Source organism: Oreochromis niloticus, linkage group LG11 (genome assembly GCF_001858045.2).
Source record: "Oreochromis niloticus isolate F11D_XX linkage group LG11, O_niloticus_UMD_NMBU, whole genome shotgun sequence".
NCBI lineage: Eukaryota > Metazoa > Chordata > Actinopteri > Cichliformes > Cichlidae > Oreochromis > Oreochromis niloticus.
Window position 1 is genome coordinate 1,085,267 of NC_031976.2, and position 21,055 is coordinate 1,106,321.

General features: G+C 40.1%; 1 long non-coding RNA gene across 3 annotated transcripts; it reads left to right on the plus strand.

Annotated features, from left to right (window-relative positions):
- Window positions 1–4,383: 4,383 nt before the first annotated feature.
- Window positions 4,384–11,647, plus strand: LOC102083257 (uncharacterized). 3 transcript variants are annotated; one of them, XR_003222126.1, is made up of 12 exons: window positions 4,384–7,524; window positions 7,802–7,998; window positions 8,181–8,269; window positions 8,371–8,604; window positions 9,269–9,546; window positions 9,648–9,779; window positions 9,958–10,077; window positions 10,334–10,414; window positions 10,961–11,019; window positions 11,134–11,163; window positions 11,296–11,360; window positions 11,533–11,647. It is a non-coding gene; the product is annotated as an uncharacterized LOC102083257 (long non-coding RNA). The 3 variants fall into 3 exon arrangements; XR_003222125.1 differs by lacking the exon at window positions 11,533–11,647 and having other exon boundaries at window positions 11,296–11,479; XR_002063653.2 differs by lacking the exons at window positions 8,371–8,604; window positions 11,533–11,647 and having other exon boundaries at window positions 11,296–11,479.
- The last annotated feature ends 9,408 nt before the right edge of the window (window positions 11,648–21,055 follow it).

Below are 21,055 nucleotides of genomic sequence, written 5' to 3' on the forward strand. Positions count from 1 at the left end.
TATCATATCTATCTAATAGACTCCAATTTGTACATGTAAATGGAGAGTCCTCTTCACACACTAAGGTCAGTTATGGAGTTCCACAGGGTTCAGTGCTAGGACCAATTCTATTTACATTATACATGCTTCCCTTAGGCAGCATCATTAGAAGACATAGCATAAATTTTCACTGCTATGCAGACGACACCCAGCTCTATCTGTCCATGAAGCCAGGTAACACACACCAATTAGTTAAACTGCAGGAAGGTCTTAAAGACATAAAGACCTGGATGGCCACTAACTTTCTGCTTCTTAATTCAGATCAAACTGAGGTTATTGTACTCGGCCCTGAAAATCTTAGAAATATGGTATCTAAGCAGATTCTTACTCTGGATGGCATTACCTTGGCCTCCAGTAACACTGTGAGGAACCTTGGAGTCATTTTTGACCAGGACATGTCCTTCAACTGTAATTCATTATTATCAGGATGTCCTAAAAACTCGCTGCAAAGCCTTCAGTTAATCCAAAATGCTGCAGCAAGAGTCCTGACAGGGACTAGAAAGAGAGAGCAGATTTCTCCTGTTTTGGCTTCCCTTCATTGGCTTCCTGTTAAATCCAGAATTAAATAATCAGGCCCCATCTTATCTTAATGACCTTGTAGTACCATATCACCCTATTAGAGCACTTCGCTCTCACTCTGCAGGCCTACTTGCTGTTCATAGAGTATTTAAAAGTAGAATGGGAGGCAGAGCCTTCAGTTTTCAGGCCCCTCTTCTGTGGAACCAGCTTCCAGTTTGGATTCAGGAGACAGACACTATCTCTACTTTCAAGATTAGGCTTCAAACTTTCCTTTTTGCTAAAGCATATAGTTAGGGCTGGACCAGGTGACCCTGAATCCTCCCTTAGTTATGCTGCAATAGGTGTAGGCTGGTGGGGATTCCCATAGGATCCCGCTGCTCTAAAGTTTACTTCTTTGTGGATTTACACAACTGAATTCAACAAGATGTAAGCAATTGATGTCTCTAAAAAAGTAAGGGGAATTAGTAAAAAGATTATATTAATGGGACGAAAGGTTTGACTATAGGAGCAATGGGGTGTGTTTAAATGAGTCACAGACAGTAATGCCACTCGAAAGAACCAGCCGGCTTTAGTGAACCAAACCCTAAGTTTGACAGCCACAGGTTTAAGGCATTTTACAAAACTGTGGAAAAGAAAATTGAAGAAAAGTATAACCACATAAAACTAGTAATGTCATGACTTGGCAGAGTGTTAGCTTTTGGTTCTTAATGTTAGTTGCACCGTGGTAACCTGACTCCTTAACTGTTATAGACAACAGATTATCCTAATTCAATGTCCATTCAAATGAAGATCTCACACACCTCTCACATGTGGAGTGTCATGGCTGTGTGCTGTGCAGGCAGGCAGGATTGGACCCAAACGCAGGACTCACAGAGGCAGAGGTGAACTTAAGATACTCGGTTTATTACAGGAAAATACGAAGAACAGAAAACTAACTGAACTGGGAAAACAAATAAACTAACAGGCAGGCAAGCGAGCGAGCCACTGGAACACACAGAGACAATGAGGGTGAGCAGATGTTAACGACGCGACAGAAAGCAAAGGAAAACACAGGGCTTATATACACTGGGGAGTAATCAGGGAATGGGCAACAGGAGGGAGACACAGCTGGGAGAAATTAGACTAACGAGACAGGGAAGAAGTAAAACTGAACACACTGACATCAGACTATCAAAATAAAACACAAAACAAATCACAAAGACGCAGACTTGACACTGAGAGGCAGACTGAAAGAATATAACACATGGAACCCAGAGACGACAGAGACGTAAGGAAGAATTAACATCAAACTAAACTCATGACCAGAACCAAACTGAAACATCGATTCATAATAATCATCAAAACAGGATAGCTAAAGAATCAAACATAAATCATAATACAGAAAAATACCAAAACATAAGAAACGGAAAATGCTGGGTCAAAATGACCCAGAACCGTGACATGGAGAATGTTCTACACAACAGCGTATTATTCACAGTCCCAATAAAACTTGTCCAAGGGGTATAGTCCAAAAATCCCCAGGGTGTGAAAGAAAATGGGGATGAAAAAATGTCTGTCAGTGGTCTTATGTGTAACCTGCTGTGTGTGAAAGCCAGCGTTGCCAACTTAGCGACTTTGTCGCTATATTCAGACCCCATTAGCGACTTTTTTTCTAAAAAAGCAACTAGCGACAAATCTGGCGACTTTTTCTGGTGTTATTTGAGACTTATGACAACTGTTTGATGTGAAAGCATGTATCGCTCTTACTCTCAAAAAGCAGCGGGTGCTACCGTGGGCCAAAGCGCTCACAGGCGGCGGATAGTCCTCACACAGCAGTCGCCCCCAGCTGCTATCAGAGCAGGAGATATTCAGCCCTACACTTCCAAACTGCAAATACATCGCGCATGAGGGAAGCTGCTGCTCCTGCCCTGACTGTAACGCAGGGCATCAATCAATCAATGCACAAAAATACATCATTCCAATTATTGCAAATTTAGAAATTGGATGTCCTTGCAAAGCGTTACCTCCATGTTGTTCATCTAAGATGGACTGAAACTGTCTGGTGAGGCTTGCCAGGAACACCAGCTGCCTGATAATGTTTTGCAGTTTTTTATCTCTTTTTTGTCCATTTCGATTGTTAATCTAGTTTGTTAACAACGTTATTGTTAAAAATTTTCTTCTTTTACTGTGACATTTTGTGGATCACAAGGTTTAAAACTACTGAAAAAAAAACACACACAAAAGTAACTCTGCCAGAGTGCGTATTTGGGGTCCCAAACCCAGATAAAGGAGCAGGGTTGGAATTGTGACATTAAAAAAAACAATAATTGCTAAAAGAAATTTAATTTGTAGTTCTAAATATATTCTAAATGCATTTAGGGTGTTTTTTACTGACTTTATGTCTTCCATGATGTTATTTCTCTCTCCTACAGCGTTGGCTAAAATTACATAAGCATGACCAATTAAGCAAATCAGGCGATGATGTCATTTGGCAACTTCTAGCGACTTTTAGGACAGCCAATAGCGATTTTCCTTACTGACGAGCTGGCAACACTGGTAAAAGTGTAAGTGATACAGGCCTACCATACCGCAAGATGCAGCAGATTATCAAGTGGAAAAGAATCTCAGTCTCTTTAATTCCAGGTGGGAAGGCTCGCCATCTAATTCACTGGAGGAATCTGCCTCAGGAACAATCCAGCATACAAAAAAATTGCAATTTGTTATTAAAATACTCAAATTTGCAAAAATAAAACAATATGTGCTCACCGATGTCAGTGCATCATGGCTGAAGACAATGGTATGGTGTCTCTAGGTCGGAACATGCAGGACTCTAAACAACGTAATAAGGCAAGTTTTTTACTCTTTAATGACAGTAATATGACGTCTCAACATGAATAAAAATAAACATAAGTTGTACTTTAAGTGTCACCGTCTGGAAGCAGAATGAGATTAACTTTCAGGCAGCTGATAACAAATTTGAGTTAACAAAGTCTAACAGTTTAGCTCCATGCAGTGCTCTTTATAGTCACCGGAATAACTGCAGCATCCGCCTGTTTACTCACTGCGACTACTTTCAACATGGAAGATAGCTGATAACCAGCAAACTTATGTGCAGCAGAGTTTGTTGCAAGCTTATATATATCTGTCATTTTTTACAGTGGTACCCACATTTTATGTGGGTTACATGTCCATCCTCTATATTGACAGTATACTAGTTATGCTGTCTTTATACTAGACAGTATGACAGAATGAAGGTGAAATTCAGTGAATAAATCTAAGTATCATCAGCCTTAATTCAAATTCATCTGTGTTACACTTGATGTAACCCAGCTCAAAGCACTTTATACAAACTGCATCGTTTACCAATTCACACCCATTCATTTAAGCACTTTTTTCTATATTTTTTTCTGTTTTTTCCTTCTATCTAACACACTCCAACAGATGCATCAGAGAGGAACTCAGGGTTAGTGCCCAAGCACATTTGCCATCCAAACTGGAGCATCCAGGTATCGAACTACCGACCTTGTGATTAGTAATTGTAGATTTGTCGTTCATAGGTGACCTGCTCTTGATTAGTTATTAGTAGACCTGTGGCTTGGGAAAGCGAGATGATAAACATGTCCTTTAGGGTCTCAGGTAGCTAGTGTGCACAATTCCTCAAAATCTCGGTCGACTCTGACTCTGTCAAGTCACTAACTGAGAATGTGACCCTGCTTAATGGGGAAAATTTATTTTAAAACTAGGAGGACTGAGGCTAGAAGACCTCATCCTATTGTGGCCAAAGTCAAACATTTCAAGCAGAAGGAGGAACGGACTTCAGCTTTATTCTTTAATCTGTCACTTCAATGGAAGCACAAGATCACCAAACTAATAAAGAATAAAAAGAAAAAATGGTAATTATCCGCTGATGAAGTTAGCAGATAATTATGCATATCTTGGTGAGTTCCTCTCAGCAGTTGACTCAATGAGAAGTAGTTTCTCTTGGGAGGCGTTCTCCCTCATTTAAGCCAGCATGCTGCTGAAACAAATGATAAATCAATGAAGCCCTTAACTTATATATAGAACAAAGCTCCCTCCCAAACCTTGTGTTCACGAGCAACATGTTGGAACACACAAATATACAATATCAACTCCATGTCACAAGGCATGTCTGGCTACTCCCAATGACTGCAGCATCTGCTGTAGCTGCTGCAGCGTAGGCCTCTCACTGATTTGAGTGATTCTCTCTCTCTGTGTCTGTGTTACATTTGTTAACATATATTCACCTAACATGCTTTATTCAGATTGTTTTCACTGCTGACAAACATCAAACAAACATTTCTGAAAATTTATGTTAGGGCTGCAACAATTCATCGAGTTTTTGAATGATTCGATTATAAAAAGTTTTCTTTGCTTCAATGTTTTGTTTAACGCACGGCACTGTAACGTGCCATTGTTACCATGAAAATGCGAACGATAGCCTTTCAACCATATTTGCAAGTAAAAACAGACCAGCAATACAAATGTGTGAATAAAAAGTTTGACAACATTAAGTCCACAGCCTCCAGTTGAAGGCTGAAACAGAAACACTGATAACACACAGCAGCAGTGATGATGACGCTGGCACAGTTTTACGAAGAGCAAAAAGACTTAGCCATTACTGATACGGTGACCTCAGGTTGAGAAAAAACTAGCGGGAGTCGTTCATCAAAGCACCTGATCAGCAAACTGTGACATGAAGAAAACCACAAAGCTGCTCCATCCACTGCTGTTTTACACAGAGAAAAATCTGCAGTAACCGTCCAGACGTAATGAAATACAGATAAACTTTTTACTTAGTTTTCAAAAGTACCCGTGTACGTGTGGACGTACCCTGATACTAACAGTGGAATGAAGACATAAGCCACAAATAAACTGGGTGTAATTTGACAGGATAAATTTAACAATAAGACAATAGAAATTAACAGTATGCTGAGAATTTGAACAACCACAGTGAGACGTAAATAAGAGAGTACAATGGCAGCTAACATTTCTGCAACACTTGAAGAAGAAGAACCAGCACCACCAGCGTAATTGCACATGTCCAATTCATATAATGCCGCAGAGGTAGGTGACGTGCAGCCTGTGTGGTATTGTGGAGGTAAACACAGACGACACGAGAGCTCTCGATTAACACTCCTGGTTTATTGCTCATCACCGCACAACTGAATACTTTTCGCTCCAAAACACAACAACAACACTTCCTGTAAACTGGGTGTGAGTGGAGCCCTCCAGTGGTCCACCACACATGCCCCCCCTTGCTCCACCGGAGAGGTGGAGAACTGGCTGATGGGAACCAAGCCTGAGGACCAGACTGGCATGGGCGGTCAGGAAAAGCTGAAGATAGCTCAGGCTCCACTGGATGGGGAGCGCTCCCAGAGGAAGAAGCAGAGTCCGCCAGTCCAGTGGCGGGGGGCCTGGGCCGGCACCGCCTGATCATTCAGCAGAACATGTGCAGGTTTAAGTCTATCAATGGAAACAACCTCCTGCCGACCCCCAAAGTCCAAAAGGAAATCCTTCCAGCCCAGTTGTATAACCCTAAATGGGCCGTCATACAGTGGATGCAACGGGAGGCCTATGAGAGTCATGCCTGACGAAAACAAACTGAGAAGAGTCCAATGACCTTGGAACAAAAGTGTTGTGCAGACAATGGTGCACTTGGCCAGGAACACAACACGAGTCTCTTGGGGGACTGAGAGATAGCACAGAGGGATCGAAGCACGGGGGTGGGCTCTCAGGCAAGAATTCCCAGGGCAACCTGGAGGGGCTGGCCGAGGACAAATCAAATCAAAGTTTATTTCTATAGCACATTTTAAAAGTCTAGTGTACATCAAAGTGCTTCACAATAATACCGCAATGTGGACAGAACAAGGAACAAATAGTATAATTGGAATTAAAAATTTAGTTACATGGTGTAGTGCAGGCCGAGTGAAAGTCATCTAATTTGCTTCAAAAGCTGAACAGGTGGGTTTTTAAGCGCGATTTGAATGACTGAATAGATTCCAATGTACGTATTACAACTGGGAGATTATTTCAGAGTCTAGGAATAGCAAAGGCATGGTCACCTGTGACTTTTAAACGAGATCTTGGTTGCATTAGGAGCAGTTGGCTGGAGTGTGTCAGCCAAGTTCAGCCGGGGGAAACCCTGAGGTCTTCTTTAACCGCGCAGCGCAACCCCAGTAAAACCCACGGAAGGTGGTCAACTCAGTTGCCATCTGTAAGAGAAGCCCGGAGCGCGGCCTTAAGCGACCGGTGGAATGGCTCGCACATCCCGTTGGCTTGCGGGTGGTACGCAGTGGTTCGGTGGACCTTGACCCCCAGGCCGTCAACCATGGCAGACCAAAGCTCCGAAACGAACTGGGGCCCCTGTCTGAGATGATGTCGACGGGGGGACCGATTGACATCGTGGCCACAACTGCCACAACTGCTGCTGTAGTGAACGCCAGAGGCACTGCCTCGGGCCACCAGGTCGTGTGGTCCACTACAGTCAAAAGCTGCATGAGACCAACCAGATCCACATGCACATGATCAAAACGCCTCCCTGGAACGCGGAAGGATTCGAGGGGCACCTGTGTGTGCCTATGAATCTTAGCGTGTTGTCATGCTGCTGCCCAGTCCTTCACCTATTTGCGAAGGCCCAGCCAAACTAACCTGGAGCTGACCAGCTTGACCGAGGCCCGGACACCTGAATGAGAGAGGGCATGTACTGAGTCGAAAATGTGACGACGCCACAAAAGGGGAACTACCTGATATCGATGGCCGGTCGAAACATTGCAAAGCAGGCTAGGCCCGCCGTTCCACATGGGTCTGACCTCCAGTACAAGGCCTCTTTGCGCAGACCAAAGGACAAGGACGCCCAGGTTGGCACGCTGGTCCCCGGCCAAAGTCTATGCCGACATAAACAGGAGAAACCAGCAGGCAGGACAGACAGTCAGCCACGTGGAATGGCGCCTAATTACAGACATAAAGGTAACTATGAAAATTAATGTTCATCTTTTATTTTTAATATTGCAACTCCCTCTCTCTCTCTCTACCACTGAAATTCATGGTTCTTAGTGTGTGGGCTTCTTTTTATTTTAGAAAAATAATCGTAAATACAACTCTATCATATATAGATGCAATTGAAGGTAAATGTACCATATTGGTGCAGATCTATTATCCCAGACTTTATTAGTATCTGTCAGAGATTTCAGTTTTCTTTAGTCAGCAACTCTCTCAGCTTTTTTCCATTTTCATCTTGTAACAGACAACTGACTCTTCTACACTGGCCCCAGTATGCAGTGCATGCACCTGGTAGTCATGTCAGAGGAGGAGAAGAAGTCAGTTTTGATGGAATACCACAATAACCCTGGTACTGGAAACCACAATGGTGTCAGAGGTACCTGAAACAGGGTCGTTGCTGGCTATTACTGGCCAACATTGAACCAGGACATCGGTGAATGGGTATGGCCTTATTTGAGTTAACAAGATAAATCAGAACCTGTTCATAATTTTTTCTAAAACATTTGTAGGCTATATAATTCTGCATGAATGTGTTTACTTGCACACTTACATTTCAACATTAGTTTCTGTCTTTTTATTTTATTGTTTTTAATTTACCTCAACTGTTTTTTTCGGTATCCTAGAAATATTGTTTGGAATACATCCTTCAGGTCATCGCTGCTAGATGAATGACCCAATCAAGACCGTGGCACCAGCATTACATCCCATCAAGGTTCATCTTTTAAACCTGTTCACCCATTTAATTTTCATGCTAATAAGCTTGTGTGCTGCAGGGTAGCTTTAAATTTTTATGTAGAGTTCAATGACCTGCAGGTAAAAGAACCTTGGGAGGTGCTGGTCATGGATTTAATTGGACCACTCCTGGAAACACGTCTAGAGAACCGATGTGTCCTGACCATGACCGATCTGTATACTAAGTGGGTGATTGCAGAACCTCTTAAGTCCAAGACTGCAGCTGAGGTCTCTGCAATCATGACCTCTAAGTTATACATGTTTGGCATGGTCAAGAAAATCATCACTGACCAAGGAAAGGCGTTTTTGAACCAGGTAAAATTTGTGAAAGTGTTATTCGTACCTTGACATATGATATGATGTATTTAGGCCAAGTCTGCTCATGCCATTGCAGCTCAACAACAGCATTTTCAGCATGCTGAATATTAAACATCCAGTTTATACCACCCCCAGACCAACAGGCAGGGTAACATTTGGATATCTAACCTTGAGTAACTCATGTGAAATTAGTCATGCTTATTTATCTATTCTACAATACAACTCAAAGCATGAGAGGACTAACCAGAACATTAAGCGTGCTCTCAGAAAGTACGTCAACCAGAACCACAATGACTGGGACGTTCACCTTGCTGCTGTGGTGTATGCCATCAACACTGCATTCCTGTTTTGACATTTTGTATTACTTTTAAGATGCTTTACAGTGTATCATCATCTTAAGAATGTACATCGACACAAGAGTTGAGGAGATGAATGAAAATGGTCTGTACATTTGAAGGCTGACTGACAGGGAAAGGAGATTTGTTGAGGAAAAAAGGGAAAATGTGGTTGATACAATTCTCATTTTTTATCTTGAATCCAAGACTTTTTCTGCTGTAGTAGATAGCTTTTCTATATTTCCAGAATGAGCATTCCCACGGCAACTTGGTGAATAATAAATATTTCTATTTCTCTCTCTGCTTTTTGTGTAATTTTTTTGTAGGTTCTTCGCAACATTGAGAGGGCACAGGACACCTAGAGGAAGACCTTTGGAATCTGGAAAAGGAAGCAGGTAAGACAGTGTGTTGTTCAAGCAGGTGATGATGTTCTTTTGTCAGGAGATCCTAAAAAGGAGACGCACAGGAGATGCATTATTCAGCCAGCAACATGGAGTGTTCACTGTGGCTAGCATTACACCAAAGGGGGTGGCCACTATTGTGAAGGGAGCAACTTGCCAGAATGTAAACGTGTCCAGGCTGAGGAACTACCACAGGTCAAAAAGTAAGAGTATGAGATGTAATAAGTAGCCACAATTAAATATAGATTTAATGTAAAAATTGATTAAAGTTTGTATGTCATGCCACATATTCGCATATTATCAGATCCACAACTGAGAGGAAGTTTCTCCTGGACCACTCATATGGGACTCCTGAATGGCAGATTGATCATCAGTATGCCAGTCCAGGAGCAAAGTGGCAGAAAGACTTGGACCTTCCTCAGTCCAGTCTGTTAAGGTGCATTTCTATGCAGTCACGTTAAACCTTAATAAGTCAAAGTCGCTGATGGTTTTAGAATTGCTGAAGCATGAGAAATCATGCCAGCCTTATTTTGTAGATGTCCTTTTAATCTGTTTCTTTATTATTTTCTATATTATACTGAAGCAAAATCACATGAAATGCTCTTTTCATTTAGGTGGAATATGTCTTGGACCAAAACCGACCTCCAGGAGAACTCCTAGTGAAGGAAGACAATATCTGCCTGACTGGGGAAGACTTTTGGAGCCTGGGTTTGGAACAATCCATGGAATCTACTGTAAGTACATCTTGTTACTTAGTCTAATGCACCGCAAAGAAAATATCATGTAATGCAAGACTTTAAGAATAGTAATTGAAACCGTATTCTATTGCTTTTTGCTGTTTCTTTCCGATTGGCAATGCTTGTCTTAAGATTGTGGGGGAAGCTGCACAAAGACATGTAATCTGTCGTACTGGTACACCTTTTCTTTGGTTATAGCCATGAATGGTTGTTGTGTATTGATTTTGGGGTTTTTTGTGTGTGTTTCCTTTAGGGAAAAGATGTTCACATTGCTGACCTCTACGTCGGGGTCCCCTGGAAGGATCCACAAGTCAACCTGCTGCGTTGCTTGCTGGTATGTTTTTTGTTGGTTTTACTCCTGCATGTGCATTTTTGCTCATTTGTACCAATACCTGTAGGAAAACTTTAGGTCCAAGGACATCCTGCTTTTTCCAGCTTGGAGCAGGCAGGCAGGTGAAGCTGACCATTATCTGCTCTGTGTGAGTGCCCTTGGTCTTTCTCGCCCTGTGTTTTGTCATAAGATAGAAGACTCTCCACCATTTGACCCTAGAACTTAAGAAGCTTCTCGGATGAGAGGTGAAACGTCTTAAAGCAACTTAAAGAAGTCCAGACGCTTTTCTTTCTAAGCTCCTTAGACTACGATGACCTGAATGACTGAGAACCTTCACAGACAAGAAAATAAAACCTGCCTTCCAATTCATTCCATTTTTTTTGTGTGGTAGAAGTATCAGCATTGGTACTCAGTAACGGCAAGTACTCAGATCCAAGTATCTGTATCGTATCAGTTTGAAAAATGTATTGATGCTTCCCTACTTCATGAATTTATTTTTTAATGGCAAACATTTGATTTTTGTGTTATGTGTATTCTCTACAATTCCAGGAGAGTAGCAGCCTTTATTGACTCTGGGTCCTGGATGGATAACAGGAAGAGACCTTGAGGTATGTTTTCAGTGCAAAAGTTTGAGAGCTCATCAGGTACATAATAATGCAATTAAAAAACTAGCAGGTGCATGTCAGCTCTCTTCATTTAAGGACACATTTTTCCTTTTACAGTTTTTTCCCTGCCGCATCTTTATGCTGATGGTGAGAATTTTCCTGCCATTACTTCAATATAACATTTTAACATGTTAAAGGTTTCTTTTACTTTACAGTATGCTCTCTGCATCTGCACCTCATCTCCACTCTTGATAAACATTATATTATATTTGTCTTAAGGGGGAAATGCCAGCAATTCGCCTGTGGTGGTGTATTCAGCTGATGGAGAAATTCTGCATTGAGGGGTATGGCTGATACTATAGACAAACTAACATAATCGCAGTTGGTATTATTTGGCTCAGGCAAGACATCAGCTCAAGCAAATGTTTGTGAAAGTGGCTTAATGTAATCACTTATAAACATGATGAAAACCATACTGCGTGGAACCCATTCTTCATTTTTTCTTTTTAATTACAGGATAAGTTGGCACAGGTAAAAGAGGAGAACTAACATTTTACTTGGAAATGCGCCCAGGCTACTGCATCCACTTTTACAGCCAAATGAACAGTTAATGTGTCTGCTCTGTTCACACACACACACACACACACACACACACACACACACACACACACACACCACCCTGGTTTTAGTGACCAGGTTCCCCATTGGTGGTTCCCCCACATCTTGGTTCGTGTCTTGATACCTGTTTTTCTTTGTGAGAGTTTTTGGTAATTCTTGTGTTTTCGGTTTGGTCGTTGACCGCTGTGACCTTCTTCTTTTTATTGTTTGTTTAATTTCTTTTGCCCTGTGTGGCCTGGCTCCGGTGGAGTTCTTTGTTATCGTGTACAAGCCAAGAAGTCGTGATGAGCTTTGTTTTCTTTAATTATCAAGGATATGACATTATTTTGATTAGCTCAAAGTTGCCTAAATCAAAGTTCCATAAATTTCATTTCTATAAAAAAACAAAAAGTTTTTTATTTCCATCAATATCTTGTGTTGTGTCTAGATTTAACAAATAGTTCACCTAAGAATACCCTTTTCAAAATATTTTCAAACATTGATTTTGCAATATTGTGAAAATGAATACTAGGGGGTTACAAAGAATTCAAAGTTAAGTCAAGACAAAGTGGCAAACCAAGAACTCTAACACAAAAATAGAAAGTAAACCGATTTTAGAAGATGAGCCACATTGGCTTTTGTGCAAGAATAAATTATAATGTTTTTCTAATATTTTATATTAGAAAAACATTCCAAGGATATGTAGTGGAAATTGAGAATATCTCCTGTAGTACGATGATACATTTTCAGCTTTTAAATCAAAATGTCGCCTATTCTGTATAAAAGTAAAAACTTGTCACGTGAAGATTCATCAGGCAGATTAAGTGTTTACTGACAATTGACAGTGATAGCGCACATCATTATCACAATTCCAATCAATCCTCTCCACACAGACAAGCATAAACACACTCGACTATCACTAAATCAAATTTAACGCATACACAAACACGATTTGTAATGACGCAAGTTCAGTTTACAATAGGGCTCATTCGCTCGGTCAGTAGGTGGCGGTATCCTCGTACACTGTGGAGTAAACTGCCATTAAACGAAACAGGAAAAGAAGAGAACATCTGCACATGCGCGATACAGATCGGGTAGACCTGATCTGTACGGTCCGACTTTGCACAGTAAGGACCGGGGAGTCCTGATCCGTAACTATCGTTTTTGGGGGGGTTTTGTGTCTAGATTATTATTTTAAGAGATACTGATTATTGTCAACATCTTAAGAGATACTCTGACCCGTAACTATCGTAAAATGCTTTAAGCGGAAGTAGTGGCCTTTCGAACATACGTGGTACCGATCGGGTTTCCGGTACGGATTGGGTAGTGACACCCTACATGGTGCCACTGTGTTCATTAAGTTGGATCTTCAAAATGCCTGTCATCTGGTCCGCATCAGGGAGGTGTTGGGAACGAAGTGTTGTTTTTGTCATTTTTACTATTTCCATTTATTATTTTATTTTTATTAATTCTATTTTTATTATTTTGTTATTACTGTCATTACTGTTGCATCATAATCATATAGCAAGCATATGTATACAAGAAGTATTGATACAAGAGGTATTGATATTGCATTCAGATGTTCAAATATATTGGTATTATATTAGTCTTTATTACAGGAGCAGTTATAACCACTTTAAGCTGTTGAGTTGAATTTATAATCTTAAATGTTTGTATGCAGACTGCATGGTGAAAGAAAAGGCCCCACGTAGAGTAACTCCAAAAGGAGACAGGAAGTTATAGGCTTTTGAAGTTGCAGGCTTTTGCAGAAGTGAAACTGAAAGCAAAGAGAGCATGTAAGGGCGAGACACCCATACACACACAGACAGACACATATAGTGAGAGAGGTCATGACACGTACGCAGTACACAGCACGCACGCGCCCCCGCATGTGCACGCACACACACATATTAGATAGACTCCTTTGAGTAGGTAAAAGTTTAATTATGTTTTGCTTGCGACTGCAAAGTTGTGCCTGCATGAGTGACATTTTGTGCAGAACGTGGACCAGATGTCCCAGAGATAAGCGACAGCGGAGGCGAGCGTTCGAGGATGGAGACAGGAAGCACCTGCCTTCGACGCGAAGATGATGTTCTGTTTAAAACTGTGTTCAAAGTTAACTTAACGTTTGTGGTTTTGAGTTGACGTATGCTTTGTTTGAGTCTGCCTGGCAACAGGAAGACTGCCAACCCTATAAAACCTTGGTCTGACTATTGTAAGGTAGTTCGACGCTGAATTTGCACAGCGGTCGGACTCACACATGTGTTCATTAAAATGCCGTCTAATTTGCACCCGGCTGGATCTGTGGTTATTTTTGAATTCCCCCTCAATATTCTGAACCTTAACATTTGGGGGCTCGTTCCGGTGAGAGAGGGGAATTTTGGTGTAGACGGAGAGATCCGGGGTCCGTGGTGATTAGACGGGCAGATACGAGTCAGTGGTCTGAAGTGAGAGACAAGCCGGCTTATCCAAAGGTAAGGCACATACCTGTTGAATTTTCCAAAGTGTGCCAGAATTGGATATGACAAAATGAAAGTCTACTCACTGAAAATTACTGGTGAATGTCTGTTTTGATTTTGGTGAAGTTTTCATGAGCATGCTGGTTGAAGTAATGATAAGTTAAAAGTAAAAGTACTGGGTTCAAGTCCCAAAGAAAAGGAAAAGAATTAAAGTGAGTTCGAGTCTCACGTAGAAAGTAGGGAAATTGGTCATTTCTGTGGGTTCAAGTCCCGCTGGACATTGGGTCTATCTTGTGATGGTCATTTCGTGGGTTCAAGTCCCCTATGTCCACAAAGGTAGATCTGCCTCAATCTTAATCCTGTTTTGGGCTTAGATTGTTGTTTCAAATTACTCTAAATTCTTCTAGAACGACAGCGGCGTCTGTTAAGAAGCGCATTTTCTCGGAGGTAACGCTCCCTCCTGGATAAAGACGTTTATCCTTGACCTAGCGGCGACTAAGGGTTAGTACGGCACGACAAGCCGGGGAGAACTGGGGAAACTTCAAAATTGCTAGAGGTTCAAGTCCTCTACTCTGCGCTTTTTTGGCTACCTGTAAATTAAGTTAGGGCTAGAAAATCTGGACAGAGCAGTTCGAGACTGGTCTGGTGAATTGGTCGCAAAAAACCTGGGGTTTGCCCGTTCGAGTCGGTTATGGTAAATTTATCAAAATTATATAGGTTTTAAGAGGCCTAAGAAATCTGTGCAGTTGTAATTATGAAGACGTCTCTGTAATATAAAATATGAGATCTATGTGGGAGATCCGTCTCTGTGCCATCAGTGCACTACCGGATGTGCACTGATGGTGTGTTCATGTAAATGAGCAGCGGTGACGCGCAGAGAGGGTGGTTTCAGTTTCGAGAGTATTGAGCTTTGTAACTATTGTCTGAAAATTTTGCTAAATGCCTGTATATAAGAGGTTGGTTTTGCTTATTACGAGAGTATAAATACAGTTTGAATACATTAGTGTGGATGTATAGTAAGTGACTGAATTTTGATAGATGTATATATTTTGAGCCATAAAGGCTGCTGTGTTTTATTTTTAGTTATGTGTGTGTGGTGAGAAGCTGTGTGAGGATGATGAGAGGTTTCAGGTTTCAGTTTTTTCTTTTCTTTTTGACTTGCTCTTTCTGATTATGGAAGGCATGTCCAAAATACTTGTATGAAAGCGTATTTTGAGTGATTTTAACCGTGTGAATGCTGTCAGTATTTGATTTGAGTGACTCTGTATGAGTTGTATGAGTGAGTGGAAATGGAAGTTTGAGAGAGAAAAGGCAGTGTGTGTGTGACGATTTATGGCGTCTGAAAGAGGTTAGAACATTTAAAAGTGTGTATGAAATAAAGGTGTGTATGAAATATATTTCTTTTGGGATGTAAAGTAGGATGTTTTAGAGTTTGAAAGTGCTTTGAATTAAATTATTGTGTGACTGATGCTACAAAACTGACCTAAAGAATGGTCATGTGTGTGAAGAAGTGTTAATTGTCCTGATGTGTGAAAGAGCTCTATTTAAAAGTGTGCATGAAATGAAGGTGTATTGTTTTTAGATCAAGATTTAGTAGAATTAAAGAGGGTTTTTAGACTATAAATACAAAGGGAGACAGTCTGCAGAAAACAGGAAATATGGTTCTGTGTGCCTGCTGTGTGAGAGGAAGTGGTGGTTGGGACAGGAAACGCATGCCCATAAAAGGTAACTGAGTGTGTAAAGAGAGAACACAGAGAGACAGATGAGTTAAACTCGAGGGAGATGAAGCAAATGCAGGTTTTAAGATAAAAATGAATATGATACTAATTATATGCTTTAGTGTGCCAATACAGGTGGACTTCTCTCAACATTGGAACCTTGAGTACAGCGGCAGAACAATAGATTAACAGAATTGGGAGAAAATAAGCCAGTCTTTGGCTCGAAATTGTGCGGCTTGATCTCTCACTTGGTCCCTGAAACTAAGAAGAAACTCAAAGGACAGTCAATTTCCTGATGAAGACTGACAGAACACCGTGGACTTGAAGAATTAACTGAAGACCAAAAGGCAGTGCAAGTGAAAGCAGTAACACTGACGACGACTGATGAGTCCAGCAGTATGAAAGAAAGCACGTGATGCAACATGCATGCTGGTGAAGAACAGTGTGATGTGTCTGCTTGAAGGCACTGACTCTCATATTTGCCATGCTTGGAGCAATCTTGGAAGAGAAGACTGAAAGGATGAATGGAGAAGAAAACAGAACAAACGAAAATAAGACTGAAGGCACTGAATGTGATATTTTGCCATGCTGGGACTTAACTTAAAAGAAAAGACTGTAAAGAAACAGAGAAGAAGACAACAGCTGAGTTGAGACTGTGTTTGTTGGAGCTTTGAAGCCCGAATGGGACACTGTGAATGAAAAAGGACCAGTGAGAGATGAAGCTGGACGAGTTTGATTGCGAGAATACAGGATATGATTGGACTGAAATTGAAGCCGGAACTCATGATTGTTTAGGGATGTCCACCACAGCATAACAAAGAGGTAAACATTAGAAAAGGTAAGAATAATGAAAGAAAATAATTGTCATTACCTTAATGAATAGAAAACACACATACACAAGTTGTTACATGTGAAATTATTTGGAAATGAATCAGAGGTGAGATAGTTTGAATCTAAAGCTCAGTGAAAAAATGCATGAAGTAAAACTGATTACAATATAGGATGCAATGAAGATGCAGCTTACACTTAATTAAGATGATCACATGGCATGCAACGAAGAACACAAGCTTACACTCAATTAACATGAAATGTAACGAGGAAGAAAATGCTTATATTCATATTCATGACATAAACATGACATCATTGGTATTTGTGGCAGGAAAGAGGGAAAAGTGGGTCGTTTAAACACTTGTGATAATAATGAAAATGTCTTAGTTTGTTATTTTCAGGAGTAAAGCAGAACCGGATCAACTTTCCACAGCAGCAGTCAGAAGAAAGTTAGAGGTTAACATCAATGGATAAGTTAAGGCAAGTTTCTGGTTGAATTGTTCACAGAATCATGTGTCCATGAACCTGGAAAACAGGCCCTAGCTCCTGGCTGAAGACTAGGAGTGCTTTATTTAAGGTGGGAAATTAAAACAGAGGGTTAGTAATTCGGGGAAAAAGAAAACTGACTGTTTAACTGGAGAGTTGAGAAGGTGTCTGACAGACTGCGAAGCCATATATGCAAAAATAACACACACAAACAGAAAATGCATTAACCTTACACAGACAAGCTCATGAGGAGTAATGCATAGACATTGATTAAACCTGGCTAAGAACACAAGCATATGCAATGAAGATCAGCTTGCTACTTGTATGAGTGAGAGAATGGTGTGAATGTTTAATAAAATAGACTTACAGCTCGAAGTTGAAGTTGACTCAGAGAAGTTAGATGACAGGGGAGTGAGTTATGGGGAAAAAAAAACCAAAACAAAAGTTATTAAAGTAGTTTTTATAAGAGTGACTTAGGAGTGCTCTCGTACTGAGTGATCAAACCAGTGATTAGTATAGAAAGAAAATGAAAATAATTCAATAATGTGATAAGGTTTAAACATGTATTTCTCTTGTCAAGTTGGCTGTTGAGCTGTGAGTCACTATGCAAATTAGCTGGAGTGAGTGAGTGACAAAGACACTTCCTGTGTGTGTGTCTCGGAGGCTTTCAGTTCAAGAGAGAGCGGTGGTGTGGAGGATCATTTGGCAAAATATATAATGGTGAAGTATCAGGATATTTGATTACGGTGGTCAGGTCTGTTCAGAGGTGCAGATTTGGACAGGAAATTTATAATTTAGGGATGATACGTTGTTGAAATTGGTTTATATCTTATGCTGAATGAACACATGGCAAAGTGAGGAAGGGTGACATTGTGCAAACGGTCTTTGATCTTTTGACGAGGTTTTCGGTGTGTTGAAAGGGTGAACTTTGAGATTGTTTCTGATTTTGGAGGCTGCTGTTTTATTTCAAGAGAGGGAGTTTGATCAGACATGGATATGTCTGAGAGGGGCCCGAGAAATTTTGTAGTAGTGCACTCAGAAAAAACCTGTCAGGTGATTTTGTTTGGTACTTTGATGAGCTAATAATCAGCTCTCTTTTTTCATTTTTGTTCTAAGCAGGCCTGGAAGAGAGTGAACTGACGGCGCTGACAAAATTACCAAGTAAGGATTGCAGCGAGTCAATCCAGTCAAAAGTATAGAGAACTATTTTCCTAAAAAGGAAAACGAAATAAAACAAATGATTGAGCTCATTTTGCTGATATGGAGCATCTGATGACGTGCGCAGAAGGCTGCAGATCAGCAAAAAATATCATGTGTGAATGCATGTGAGTGAATGCGAGTGATTGGACCAAGGGGGGAAATAAATAAAAGGTTGACAAACAGGAGGAGTGGAAGACTTAATTCTGGGGATGTTGATGTTTGTTTTGAGAAAATTATTTACTGGGGTTGGATTATGTTATTACATTATAGAATGCTAAATGCTAAAAGGGAAACATTGTTTGAGGTAACTCAAGTTACCATTAACTGAGGTAACACATGATTAATAACTGTTCTGTTTAAGTTTATTTTGTGTTATGACACAGATTGGATCATAAAGGGGGAGAGTTGAGTACAGGTTTTGTTTCCAGGAAATTCCAAGGATCCAGAGTTCGATGGAGCAAGGAGTTTGAGAAGATTTGACATAATAATTAAATTGATTTTGTTCCTTAAACACAAGTTTTCAGGGCTGGAGCAAAATACCGGAGAGGAGGATTGCTGAGCTGTTTGGAGAAATGATATGACTAACCTTTTTTCCCTTTTAATTTGTTAAGCTTGGGTGGAGCATTTTGAGTTTTTTGCCACATGAGTTGTGTCAAAAAAGAGAGGGATTTAAGATTTAATTTGTTTAATTTGAAATGGGTTTTAGTATGATTTTATAAGTATTGGGGTTGTTTGATAATTTAGATATGGTAAAACTGAGGCAGAGATTGTTAATTCTAAAGAAAGGATTAAAATGAACTGAATTCGGTTTAGAAGATAAATTGCTGGTGTTCATAAGAAGTTGTACACCAAACTTAAAGGGAAACTGTGGGAATAATAATAATGGGGAAGATTAGTGAAGACTTTATGAGTAGAAAATGTGTGATTTCTTTTTGATTTTTAGGATAAGTTGTTAAAATGTAGGCTTTAGAAACAGATAGTAAATAGATTTATTTCTAGGGTAGAGGAGAGCTTTTTATGAGGATGTTAAAAGTGTTACTGACCCAAATGAATAGTATTGAAGATTACATACACAGGAATGATTTCATACACATTCCATTTTGTGCTTATTAAAGAAATGTTGCTCAAGTCAATAACTGAAAGTCAGAAGCTTTGTTCGGCGCGATGTCCGAGCAATTTATTGTGCAAGATGACAGAGCATTGAAGGTTGCGCACGCTTACAGACATAGGGAGTTCTTAACACACAGGACAGTATTGATTTGAGGCCTAGGGCCTGAAATTCCTTTAGCTTTTAACTGAATTTGAGTTGGCCCTGTAACAAGTGACAGAAAAGAGGAACTGAATAGGAGTTTGCTTGTGACTAAACTGTGTGACATGTAAAATATTGAGATAACACATGCAGCTCTAAATTAGTCTTATTATATAAAATGCAGTTACAGAATAACAAATGCTGGTTGAAGTGACCAAGTTTTTTGTTTAAAACAGAAGCAAATGGGAGAAAGTTTATATATTTTGGTTAAGTCTGATAAAGTATAAATTAGAATGTATCATAACATTAAGAGCAGCAAAAATGAAATAAAATGGTATACCAAGAACAGGGTATAACACGGGAAATGTGGGTTCTGAAATGCAGTTAGAGTTCAGCTTTTAGCTATGATGAAATTTATTTAGGAGCAATTAACTATGTGCTTACACTTAGTGATTAAAGTGGTTGTTTTTTCTTTGATCCTTTAGTAGAATAAGCAGTTATAATGATTTTCTTGATACATTTTCTTGTGATAGGTGACTTTAGATGAGAGGTAGGCCCTTGCAGCAGCGACAGTTTTGTGCACAGGATGTTGGTGATCAGATAAGGAACCAACAGGAAGCACATGCAGAGACGTGCAAGCAATGCTGTAAGAGTTTTACAAATGCTGAGTGATGTTGATTAAGATATAGAAATAAAAGTCAAAAACCAAATACGAAATTAGGTTCATGTTTTGAGTAATATTAGGTTGAATCAGGTTTGAATAAAGAGAGCAATTGAGGAACAGAGTGAGTTAGAGCATAGTAGGGAGAAGGTTCTTTTTATCCATTACAGTTAAGGTGAATCTAGTCTTAGACTAGGATCTACTCTGTGAATTATTAGTTTCGGTCACGCGTTTATTTGTTTTGGTTATCCAGAGGTCAAGAGAGGAAGTGTTGGGAACGAAGTGTTGTTTTTGTCATTTTTACTATTTCCATTTATTATTTTATTTTTATTAATTCTATTTTTATTATTTTGTTATTACTGTCATTACTGTTGCATCATAATCATATAGCAAGCATATGTATACAAGAAGTATTGATACAAGAGGTATTGATATTGCATTCAGATGTTCAAATATATTGGTATTATATTAGTCTTTATTACAGGAGCAGTTATAACCACTTTAAGCTGTTGAGTTGAATTTATAATCTTAAATGTTTGTATGCAGACTGCATGGTGAAAGAAAAGGCCCCACGTAGAGTAACTCCAAAAGGAGACAGGAAGTTATAGGCTTTTGAAGTTGCAGGCTTTTGCAGAAGTGAAACTGAAAGCAAAGAGAGCATGTAAGGGCGAGACACCCATACACACACAGACAGACACATATAGTGAGAGAGGTCATGACACGTACGCAGTACACAGCACGCACGCGCCCCCGCATGTGCACGCACACACACATATTAGATAGACTCCTTTGAGTAGGTAAAAGTTTAATTATGTTTTGCTTGCGACTGCAAAGTTGTGCC